The 12192-nt window shown below is 39.3% G+C and overlaps 1 protein-coding gene and 1 pseudogene across 5 annotated transcripts in view; one reads left to right on the top strand and one right to left on the bottom strand.

Moving 5' to 3' along the window:
- Positions 1-12192, bottom strand: part of Mllt3 (MLLT3 super elongation complex subunit) — a 334605-nt gene that overhangs the window by 185703 nt on the left and 136710 nt on the right. The window lies entirely within an intron of this gene.
- Positions 246-2590, top strand: LOC101696924 (polypeptide N-acetylgalactosaminyltransferase 1-like; annotated as a pseudogene). Its single transcript, XR_015440057.1, has 2 exons — positions 246-1409; positions 1517-2590. The product of XR_015440057.1 is annotated as a polypeptide N-acetylgalactosaminyltransferase 1-like (transcript).

Genomic DNA, 12192 nt, shown 5'->3' with positions numbered 1-12192 from the left:
GCCCACCCATCCATCCACCGGCCCTCCAGGGGAGCCCCCGAAGTGGCCGAGGAGGAGAGTAGAGCCCGCGCCCACCCAGGCTGGCCTAAAGGAGCGCCTGCAGCTGCTGTTGTCACTATGGCGCGCGCAGCGAGGGTATGAACATGATTTCTGATGAAACTGGATTGGGATAATTTTCAGGATCTCTGTATATTTTTATTTATATATATGTATTTTTTTTAATTCTGCATTTGATTTAAAGTGCCATGAGAAAATCTGCATATTGCAAGGTGGTCCTAGCCATCTCCTTGATTTGAGTACTCTTGGATATGTTCCTGCTGCTTTACTTCAGTGAATGCAACAAATGTGATGAGAGAAAGGAGAGAGGACCTCCTGCTGGGGATGTTCTAGAGCCAGTACAAAAACCTCATGGACTTCCTGGAGAAACAGGGAAACCAGTCATCATTCCTAAAGAGAATCAAGAGAAAATTAAAGAGATGTTTAAAATCAATCAGTTCAATTTAATGGCAAGTGAAATGACTGCACTCAACAGAAGTTTACCAGATGTAAGGTTAGAAGGGTGTAAAAGAAAGGTGTATCCAGATAATCTTCCAAGTGCCATGATTGTTTTCCACAATGAGGCTTGGGGTACACTTCCTCAAACTGCTCGTAGTGTCATTAAATTCACCAAGACACATGGTAGAAGAAATTGTTCTAGCAGATGATGCCAGTGAAAGAGACTTTTTGAAAAGATCTCTCTACAGAGTTATGTGAAAAAACTAAAAGTGCCAGTTCATGTAATTCGAATGGAATAGTGTTCTGGATTGATCAGAGCTAGATTAAAAGGAGCTGCTGTCTCCACAGGTCAAGTGATCACCTTCTTAGATCCTCTTTGTGAGCACACAGTGGGATGGCCGGAGCCTCTCTTAGCTTGGATCAAACAGGACAGGAGAACAGTGGTATGTTCTATCACTGATGTGATCAGCGATGATACTTTTGAGTATATGGTAGGCTCTGATATGACATATGGTGGATTTAATTGGAAACTCAATTTTTGCTGGTATCCTGTTCCCCAAAGAGAAATGGACAGAAAGAAAGGTGATCAAACTCTTCCTGTCAGAACACCTACAATGGCAGGAGGCCACTTTTCAATAGACAGAGATTACTTTCAGGAAATTGGAACATATGATGCTGGAATGGATATTTGGGGAGAAGAAAATCTAGAAATTTCCTTTAGAATCTGGCACTGTGGAGGAACTTTGGAAATTGTTATGTGCTCACATGTTGGACGTGTGTTTCAGAAAGCAACACCTTACACATTTCCAGGAGGCACAAGGCAGATCACCAATAAAAATAACAGACGACTTGCAAAAGTGTGGATGGATGAATTCAAGAATTTCTCCTATATAATTTCACCTGGTGTTACAAAGGTAGATTATGGGGCCGGGGATTTAGCTCAGTGGTTCCACCGCCTGCCTCACAAGCGAAAGGTCCCAAGTTCAATCCCTGGTATCAAAAATCAAAAACAAAACGAAAGGTAGATTATGGATATATATCATCAAGACTTGGTCTGAGATACAAACTACAATGCAAACCTTTCTCTTGGTACCTTGAGAATATCTACCCTGATTCTCAAATTCCACATCATTATTTCTCATTGGGAGAGATACGAAATGTGGAAACAAAATCAGTTTCTAGATAACATGGCTAGAAAAGAGAATGAAAAGGTTGGAATTTTTAATTGTCATGGTATGGGAGGTAATCAGGTTTTCTCTTACACTGCCAACAAAGAAATTAGAACAGATGACCTTTGCTTGGATGTTTCCAAACTTAATGGCCCCATTACCATGCTCAAATACCACCATCTAAAAGGCAACCAACTCTGGGAGTATGACCCAGTGAAATTAACCCTGCAGATTGTGAACAGTAATCAGTACCTGGATAAAGCCACAGAAGAGGATAGCCAGGTGCCCAGCATTAGAGACTGCAATGGAACCAGGTCCCAGCAGTGGCTTCTTCGAAACGTCACCCTTCCAGAAATATTCTGAGACCAAATTTACAAAAAAAAGAAAAAAAAAAACAACAAAAAAAACGGATTGACTGAGCTACCTCAGCATACATTTCTGCTACATTCTTAAGTAGCAAAAAAGGTAAAGTGCTTTCCTCCTCTGTAGGATGTAAGGTTTATCAGCCATTAAAACTCAAGACTCCTCTAGTTTTTCACTACCTGTGAACCAGCCTTCCTGTCCAAGGATGTGAAACTGCATAGTAGTGAGACTGTGCACACTGATGGTTACAAGATGGAAAGAGTCTTTCATCAAGAGACATGGGAAAGAATATTCAGACAACAAAACGTAGTCAACAAAATGTGCTTTTTGAAGAACTGCACCTTTTATGGTTTGCTTGTACATCAGTAATTTCTGCTGAGTGTGCTGTCATAATGAAGATACTTCCAAGATTTTTTTTCTGATTAGAACTGGTAGCCAGTATATTAACTATTGATATACAAATAGATGAAAAAGAACTGGAACCAGATTCACAATCATGAAAACAACATTTTTACAACAATTTTTTAAAAAACTGTATTAAACAGGGTTTAAAGAAAATTACAACAGAAAAAAAAAGAAAAAAATGATTATCAACTGGCTAAAATGTCAGGTTTAAATTCATGGCAATAACTGTAGAATATTTTAAGTAACTATCCTTTAAAACAAAATAGTCTTTCCCATCTGTAAATAAAAGCCAGGCTTCAAAACTTGTGGTGGTTTATTTTTTTTTTATCATGCTATAAATAGTCTGATAGACAGTTTCACCTTTAATTGAACTAACTTTGACCAGAAGAGGGATGTGGACTTTGTCTGCCCTCCCCTGGGGCCAGGGGACTGCATGGGGGGGGGGGGATGGGATTCCACACAAGCTTTAGATGTCTTGGACTCAGACCCAATTTGTTTGGAAACTGCGAGTTCCTTTCTTATTAAATCCTTCTACTTGCCAGAACAGTGGAACAAAAATGAGAAAGTCTACTGTTGTTCTCAGTCATGACAGAAGTCAAGCTCTTTTTTCTTTTCTGAGGCAATAAACCCTCAAAGTTGCTTATGTCCTTTGTTTTTAACGTCACATTTTAGGAAGAACAGTGGAACAACTGGAGTCTCTGTTTTTACCACAGCATGTGATTTTAAAACTCTGATGAACCACTCTCACCTTCCCAATCAAACATCTTGGAATTTAGACCCCCAATAAATGAAAGCAAACTCTTCCACCCAAAACTGAAGCTGCCCATCAACCTCTCGCTTCCATGTGAGCATATTCTTCTAATGATCAAGAGGAAATAACACTGGGAAGGGGTCAGTAATGCTTCCTTTCCTATCTGCTCTTAGCCTGGGTGGGTGCCCTGGGATCTTGCCCTAGGTGGAGTCACAGAGCTTCTCCTTTGGACTCAGTTTCTCCTTTAAAATAAAAGGTAATGCTCTTCCTGGCTCTACAGCTCACTGTTCCAGTGAGACACAGAGAGGCTGCACATGAAGATCAAATGCCTACCTAACTAATCCTAAAGGGCTGAGTCATATTTGCAAGCTCACTTTCGCCCTGAAATGCAATGACCAATCATGGTACCACGAAAGCAATAACCACCACCACAACAAAAAAACCTGAACAGAAAGAAATTATTTCTATGACAGTATGTTTAAGTATCTGAGGGTTTTTTTAAATTGTGAACAGAAAGTGCTGTTCCTGTCTTTGCCAACTTCACCCCGTCTACAACCGCTAAATAGAAAGTACGATCACCAAGAAAAAGAATATCCTTAAGCCCTAACTAGAGCTAGGGGTACAGATCTATTTCCAGCATGATGACAGATGATATCGTAGGTCTTCTACCACCAATCAATGATTCTTAGTGCAGTGAATGCAAAAGGGGGCAGCATCGGGTCTGGCTCCTTTGCAGTCTCCTCTGATACATGAACTGAAGTTGCACGGCACTCTCTGTATACACTACATGAGGGCTTCATACACATTACTGGCTTCCACTAGAGAAGCACGTAAGAGGAGCAACAATGAAAGTTCTACGAAAACAGAGTTGTTTTCTCTTGTCTATCAATGGACCCCAGTGCTTATAGCACAACACCTGACAGGGAGCAGGTGTTCAAGAACTACACAGACTGACAGACAAGCCCCCTGCAAGCAAGCCCAAAGTGTAAAAAGGAACATGGCTGTGAACTGCTGAGTGGGACCCTGTACCCCGTCAAGGACAACTCAAACAATTGATCATGGTCATAGAGAACCGTAAAAGTTTCCACTCTGAGATGACTTTAAATGTCTCTTGTCCTCTGCTAACGACCATGCAGTTAAGATGAAAGTTGAAGCTACAGCCAGGTGAAATTCCTACAGGACCAGGAATGAATGAGATGACCTGGTTTCAAATTCTAAATCTAAGACAATAGCTAAAACCTGGGGCAAGTCGCTTCCCCTCTCAGCCTTGCTCACGTGTAATAAGGAAATGCTACCTACTTCCCGATCACATAGTTGCATCTGGAAATGAAGCATTCTGTATGAACGCATGGAGAGACTGAGAGAAGCGCCAGCTTCAGCCAAAGTGAAGCTCCATCTGCGAATTTCAAAGTGGAAATTTCCATAGAAGGCCCGGCTTGGCGTAGAATCCCAGCTGTGGAAATGTGCTTGAGAGAGTTTATGAAGAGAGCAAAGACAGAATGACAGGGTCTGATGACAGTCTGGATTTGAGGGCTCTCAATTAAAGAGATCCTGTTGTGCCCTCATCTGGCAGGGCCTGAATTCATTCTCATGTTGTTCCTAACATGATGAATCTTTGTAATTAGAGAAAGGTGGGTAATTTGGAAGAAACTGCTTAAATTGGTTTTCTTTACAAGTTTAATGTTTCCAAAATGACTTAATGCTGCCGGCTGGTTTTTGCTGGGGGGGTGGGGGGGCTGGCTCTTTTTATTCCTTCAGCTTTCTTATGAAAGTTTTTAACTTCTGCTCCAAGGCAATTACTGTCAAGGGTGCCTTTTAAGCACTAGAACTATTTCTCTAATTAATTTTCTTTTTATGTTGTCACTGCTGTTGGCCCCTCTTCGCTTCTATATCAAACTATTTGTCTCTTTTCTTATCGGGGTTTTTTCCCTTTTTTAACAAAGGAGAACAGATAATTCCCCGTCTCAATCACAAAGAAATTCTGAAAAAGAAACAAGTTTTTCAAATCCACTCCTAGTCTGAGCTGAGACTTTCCCTGGGGGGAAAACCTAACCTATTTTACTCAAGGCAAGCAGTTCACAGAGGAGAAAAGGATAAAAAGTCTAGAGAAGCCAGGAACTGTGATTCAGAATTGTGTTTGCCACTATTTGCCTGACTGCCTATGAGATTTCAGGTGAGTGTCCATTTCCTGTGACTCAGTTTCTTGAATCAGACATGGGTGGAAGCATCTGCCCTAGCTTTCTTTCCTGGGATGCTGTGAATAACACCATTTTACAAAAAGATTAAAACTATTCCAGAAATAGAAAGTACAAAAAAAAAAAAATCAACATCTGAAACAACACAGATGATAACATTTTGTGTACATAACCAAAACTGGATGAAGACAGTGAAATATTTTCCAGGGGAATGGTGCACAACAGTGGTTTAATTTCCATAACTCATAGTGATGCTGCAGTACAGATAATATAACAGGCTAAGTGCCAGGATGAATAAAAACTAAGACCCGTGCCTGAACCATTGAGGCACAGGGCTTCCAGGGACTGGGTTAAGCTTCTGATGTCACTGAGACGAAAAACAGGAAGGTATCAGAGAGCCCCTGATAAGATACTAGTCCTCTTTATAAATAAATATAAGAAGTATTTTTATGTGTTTCTTCCTTTGCCAAACACTTTTCTCCCACTTACCTGGTTTTTGGAAGGTAGGTTTAAGGCAACAAAATACGCAAAATGTAGAGGTAAAATGAGAGGACTGAAACAAAATCAAAAGTTTGCAAAAGAACTGACACTGTCTCGGTGAGAGCTGAGCTACAGGCCACAAACCTGTGGGAGAAGCCCTGCGTTTTCTATTTCAATCTTTCCTCATCTTTCAGAGGAGGATATTTAGAAATAAGCATATAAAATCTCTCCTCCAGGATCCCTGGGACAAGGTCTCCACTGCTGTGCTCCTGGCTTTTTGCCTTTCACATGAAGGATTCCAGTTCTGGATGTATCCTTTCAAGCAAACAGATTCGCTTAAATAATTCTTAGGCTGAGTTGAGCAAAGACAAATTTCCGTCTGGAAATTCAACAATCAAGGACCGACAGATTCAGCCCAAGCTCGTCTGTTTCAAAAATGCATCTGCGGGGGCCTGGGATTTCGCTCAGTGGTTCTGGCGCCTGCCTCGCAAGCACAAGGTTCCAAGTTCGATCCTCGGTACCAAAAAAAAAAAAAAAATCCATCTGCCAAGAGGGTCAAGATTCCATTCCTCCACATGCTGGACAAACAGTCGAGGCATTGCAGGGCAGTTTTGTTCTTCATTGCCCAAGTGTGTTTCTGTGTTGCCCAATAGTATGAAGAAGATAACCAATTAATATTGAAAGAGGACTGAAGTGCTGACTCCTGAGCAAGTGCTGACTCCTGAGCAAGGCTCTGTGCCCTTTGGAAGGGAAAAAGGCCATCACTAAGGTGAGTGCTTCACATAATGATGGGTACATAGTAGATGTTCAGTTCCTTACAGATCAAATATAAAATGTTCAAATACAAAAACAGCTAGAGCAGAAGTGTCCTGTTGATAGGAGAACAAGAAGCAAACCAGTAAACAAATCATTTCAACGTGAAGAATGCAGCATTAGCAGCACTAGCAAAGTGTGGCACTGACACAAAGAAAGGAGGCAGGGTTGGTTTCACAGGAAGTATGTCACAGGCACTCCTAAAGCTAAGCCTTGAAAAACGAGTATTCTAGGTAAAAAATATAAGAAAAGAGAGAACTGCGAATGAGCAGGCTATTGCCAGTCCTACCAAAGCCAAGTTCTCCAGACAAATTCTCTGAGAGTACTTTTTGGGAAAGTAGAATATTAATATGCTTTTTCCCCAGTGATGAAATTTCAAGCAGGCAGCTAAGAGTTATTTAATTGCTCATTAAGAGTTTTGGCCATGTCCTGATCTAATTCTTTAATGAGGGTCACAAGATCTAATATTTTCTTATTTTCCTCAGAAACCTAAAGGACCTCAGCCCCAGAACAATTTCATGTAAGAGCCACTCACAGGGATGCTTTCAAGTTTTGCATTCACTTGATATCAATGTAAGGTGCTACTGGGAGTCAGGAACCACATGATTCTGCCACCCAGTAAAACCTTCTCTCAATAATCTAGTACTTCCCTTCCTCTGCAGTTTCAGTTAACCACAGCCAACTCCAGTCCAAATATAGTAAATGAAAAATTTCAAAAATAAACAATGTACAAGTTTTATACTATATACCATTATGCACAGCACTATAAAAATCACACACCTTTGGATGTGAGTCATCCCTCTGGCCAGCACACCCACTTATTAGTAACTGATTTGCCATCTCAGTTATCAGATCAATTTATGTCATAGTGCCTATATTCAAGTAACTTTTATTTTACATAATGATGGCCATAAAGTTCAAGGGGAAGTTGTGATGTGCTTCCTTTAAGTGAAAAGGTCAAAAGTATAAGATGTTCTGAGCGAGAAATACTATATTCATTTAATTTTTGTCACCATATGTTGTTACAACTGTTCTATTTTATTATTAGGTACTGCTGTTACTCTGTTATTATGCCTAATTTACAGGTTAAGCTTTATCATTACTATCTATATATAGAGAAAAAAAAACAATACTGTACAGGTAGGGTCCAGTACTAGCCCAGGTTTCAGCCAGCCACTGGAGGTCTTGGAATTTCTATCCCCTGGAAAAGGGGGAAGCTACTGTGTATCACCAGTTAGAAATTCCTTCTATTTATTAGGCATGGAGCATTAGGGAACATTCAGTGATTTGCATATTCTTGAAAGAAGTCATAGGGGATATACATTTTATATATATATATATATATCAAGTCTGTGTTTGAAATGCTGTGGCAGCAGGGGTTTTTTTGCTTAAATTCTTTTATTGGTACATTTTAGGTATACAATACATTTACATTTATCATTGGGTGCTTGTACCTGTACATGATGTATCTTGGTTCTTATTTTTTTCCCCATTACCTGTGCACCCTCCCCCCCTCCCCTCTTCCCTATTTACAAAGGCTTTGTTTCCATTTTTTCCTTTTCTCATAATTTTTCCTTTCCCTTCTTTCCTTTCCCCTTCCCCTCCCAGTCCCACCTTCCCCTACCACTTTGGACCTTTTCTTCCTATTTCAAATTATCAATTATTGGTTTTAATCATTTTAACCCTTATTTACACTTTCAGTTCCTCACGCTAGATAAACTATTTGGTATTTACACATGTGTGTCCTATTTATTTCACTTAAGAGGATGGCCTCAATGTGCATCCATTTAGCTATAAATGTCTCTAGTTTCTCATTCTTTATGGCTGAGTAGTACTCCATTTTATAAAAAAACCCATACCTTCTTTATCCAGTTTCCAGTTGATGGGCACTTGGGTTGTTTCCAAGCTTTAGCTATTACAAACTGTGCTGCTATAAACATGGGTGCACATATATCAATGTGGTATGGTTTTTTTAATTCTTTTGGGAAGATCCCCAGCAGGGGAATAGCTGGGTCAAATAGGACCTCTAGTCCTAGTTCTTTGAGGTATCTCCATACTGATTCCACAGTGGTTGCACCAGCCTGCACTCCCACCAACAATGGAGAAGGGTTCCTTTCTCCCCGCAACCCCAACAGCATTTGTTATTGGTTGATTTCTTGATAGTAGCATTTTTTCTGGGGTGAGGTGGAATCTCAGTGTTGTTTTCATCTGCATCTGTCGAATGACCAGAGATGTTGAACATTTTTTCTTATGTTTATTTGCTGCTTTTATTTCTTTGTGTGGCAGCAGTTTTTAAACCAGTCATATCCTTTTCTTTTCATTAAAAAACAAGTATTCCCACTGAGTCTGGCTAAGACCACTCTAGTGGCCACCTGAGCAGTGACAGGTTTGCTCCCTGGCACTGCAAGGGTGATAGATGGGTTTCTATGCAGTCAGAACACAGGAATACAAAAATAAAGTAATTGGTTTAAAGGATCCATTACTCATATGAGGACAGGATTCAAAAAAAGGAGATTATAGATAGTTCAGAACAAATGGAATAGAGTTGGCTATCCATTAAAATAACTATGGCAGATCAAACTCTCACTACTTGTTATTTCAACCACAACTTCATTTGGTTAATATTTCACCTCAATAATCAAACTAGCAATTTGTCATTTTGAAGAATATTTTAATACTAAAGTTAACAATACTACCTCCTCAGGCTAGAAGGGGCCTCTCTCTAATTCAAGATGACCAACCACACCATAAAGCCTTCCCAAATAAGAATTTACTAGTTTCTTCAAATTGTGCAGAGAATGCTTTCTAGTGTTGAGTATTTCAGGAAATACCTTACATTTCCAACTTGAGTCCCTCTCCTATAGCTTACTCTTATTTCACCAATTCATGCTGTCATCATGCATCCTACAGTTTTTAAGTACTTCATGTATTTCAAGCTCTTTTCATTTCTAACCTCAAATTTCCCTTGAGGGCTAAGAATGTAGATCAGTGGTAAAACACATGCTTAGAATGCAAGGGGCCTGGGTTCAATCCCCACCCCTACCAAAAAAAAAAAAATCCTGTAGTTTCTGTCAATAAACAACTTGTTACTATCTTAAGAAATTTTTTCCTTAGAAATTTAACTATTAAATTTCAATTAGAAAAATTTCAGATGCCACCTCTCTCCAATTTGTTGTGCAAATAAGAAACCAACTTTCTTTTTTTTTGTACCGGAGATCAAACTCAGGACCTTGTGCCTGCAAGGCAGACTGTGGAACCACTGAGCTAAATCCCTGGCCCAGAAACCAACTTTCTTAATTCACACATATAGACAGGGCATTGTTAAATGAGAAAAAACTTAACAAACAATGTCTTCTGAAACACTGTCTCCCAATTTGTACACATTCCCAAGTCAGGCCCATGAGCCTCTCCCAGTCCTTTACCAGGTTGCTTACAATAGATGACTCCCCATTTTTCCTGAAACTAAAGCCTCTGACACCCACAAAGGACTTTTTGTTTACCTTCTTGCTCAACAAGCCTACATAGTCTAAATACATACTTCATCAGGCATCTTAACCTTCCAACATTAACAGATTGAGAAACACACTCCAGAGTCAGAAGAGTCTTCTGTCCCGTCCAGGGTAACTCTTCCTGTAGAATCAAGACACCTGTATCCTCCAACTGAAGAGTCTGTCTCAGCAATGTCACCATCACATACACATTTCCCTGTCTTAGCCACTCCTAAATTTAAAAAGTGATACAGATTTTCTACCTATTGCCAGTCTAGAGGTTTAAACAATAGATTTTCATAAAACTATGGTGTCCCAATAAGCCCTAGCAGGAAAAGCACAAATTGCTCAGTTCGTAGAAGAGGCACTGGAGGGCTGCCTCTTAAGACTACGAGAAATTTTTTTTTAATTCATGAAGGATTCAAATGAGTGCATATTTATGTCTCAGGTAATAAGCTTTTGCTTATTACACCACCCATGTATCTGCCCTTGCCATTTACTGTTTTTATATTAAATCATGAGTTTAACACATTATCCTATAACTTGCTAGGTAACTGTTTATATCTTAAAAAGAGACCCTCCACCCTCATGGCCCAGCCCATCCTCAACTGTCTTTGCTGATCTTAAATGGTACCTGATTAAGAACTAGAACTGACAAGTGATTCTGTCTTCTCCAGATGCAAAAATAAATAAAATAAAATAAAATATACTGGAAAACAAAAGACAACCAGAGTGCAATAACTGAATTATTTCAGACTCCTGAAAGCTAAAGGGCAATCCCACTCGTCATGATCCATATTAAAGCAATGGTGAGAAACGCTCAAAGATGTACCATCACAGATATTCTTCACATCACTGAAAATAATTAGAATTTTAAAAGTAGAAAATACTGATGCAGCCGGAGATTTAGATCAGTGGTTTTGCCACCTGCTGGACAAGTGCAAGGACCCGAGTTCAATCCCCAATACCAAAAAAAAGGAAAATACTGATGCATGCAATTCTTTTAAATGACAAAACAACCAGCAAAATGTTAACACCATACTTTAAGTGTAAAATGCTCCTGATTCGAAGATTCAATATTACACTATATTTAGAATACAGCAGGCAGAATGTTATAGCTTAGATCTGGAATGCCTCCCAAAGGCCCACATATTAAAAGGCTTGGTCCCTCAGCTTGGCAATTTTAAAAGGCAGTGGGGCCCAGTGGGAGAACTGATATTATTAGATATGCCCTCAATATGCTAATCTCTCCCTGTCCTGCTCCCTTACTTCCTGGCAGCCACAAGGTGAACCTGTATCCTCCAACACGTGCTCCCACCATGAGGTACTACCTCACCACACATTCAAAAGCAATGGGGCCAAGGTACATAGATTGAAATTTCAAAAATAAACCTTTATTATTTTTGGATTATCTCAGGTATTTTATTATAGTAACAGAAAACGTAGCATTTATTAGAAGATATATCCCATTTTCAAGGATATTAAAATTTATTTGAGGTAATTAAATGATACTAAAATTTATTTATGAATTACAGTACTGACATAGTTCCAACTGATTACTTATTTGTAGAAATATGAGCACATAATAAGAGATGTTGCTAAAAATTGTGTGCACAAAAAGGCAATCCAGTAGAGCTAGTCATGGGAAGAAATGTCATTAAATATTTTATTTTCCTACTGGTGTCCCTTTTACATTTAGGCCTGCTCAAAATTTTCATAAAGAAGGTATTATGAGAGAACTCTAATATATAACTTACCATGCTCTCTACTTTATTTTTTAATTCTTTGCTCTTGTTTTTCTAACAAAAAAGTAATTCTATCATTATTAATTTATGCTGCTATATCAGAGCTGCTTAACTTCTCCTAAATAGTCACATTTAATCCACTGCAGTTTCTAGAACTAGAAAGGTTTCTATACATTTTAGTCCCTCAGTACTATGAGATTCCCCTACCACCCATCTCCCTGGGAAAAAACCTACAAAACTAAAACTAAAACTTAGCCCTCTTTCCTGCTCCCCTTATCAGATTTTTCT

Source organism: Heterocephalus glaber, unplaced genomic scaffold, assembly GCF_053883595.1.
Source record: "Heterocephalus glaber isolate CG9 unplaced genomic scaffold, H.glaber_assembly_v1.0 deba00001481, whole genome shotgun sequence".
Classification (NCBI taxonomy): Eukaryota; Metazoa; Chordata; class Mammalia; order Rodentia; family Bathyergidae; genus Heterocephalus; species Heterocephalus glaber.
Note: the sequence above shows the minus strand (reverse complement) of the source record. Positions and strands in the feature narration are given on the sequence as shown.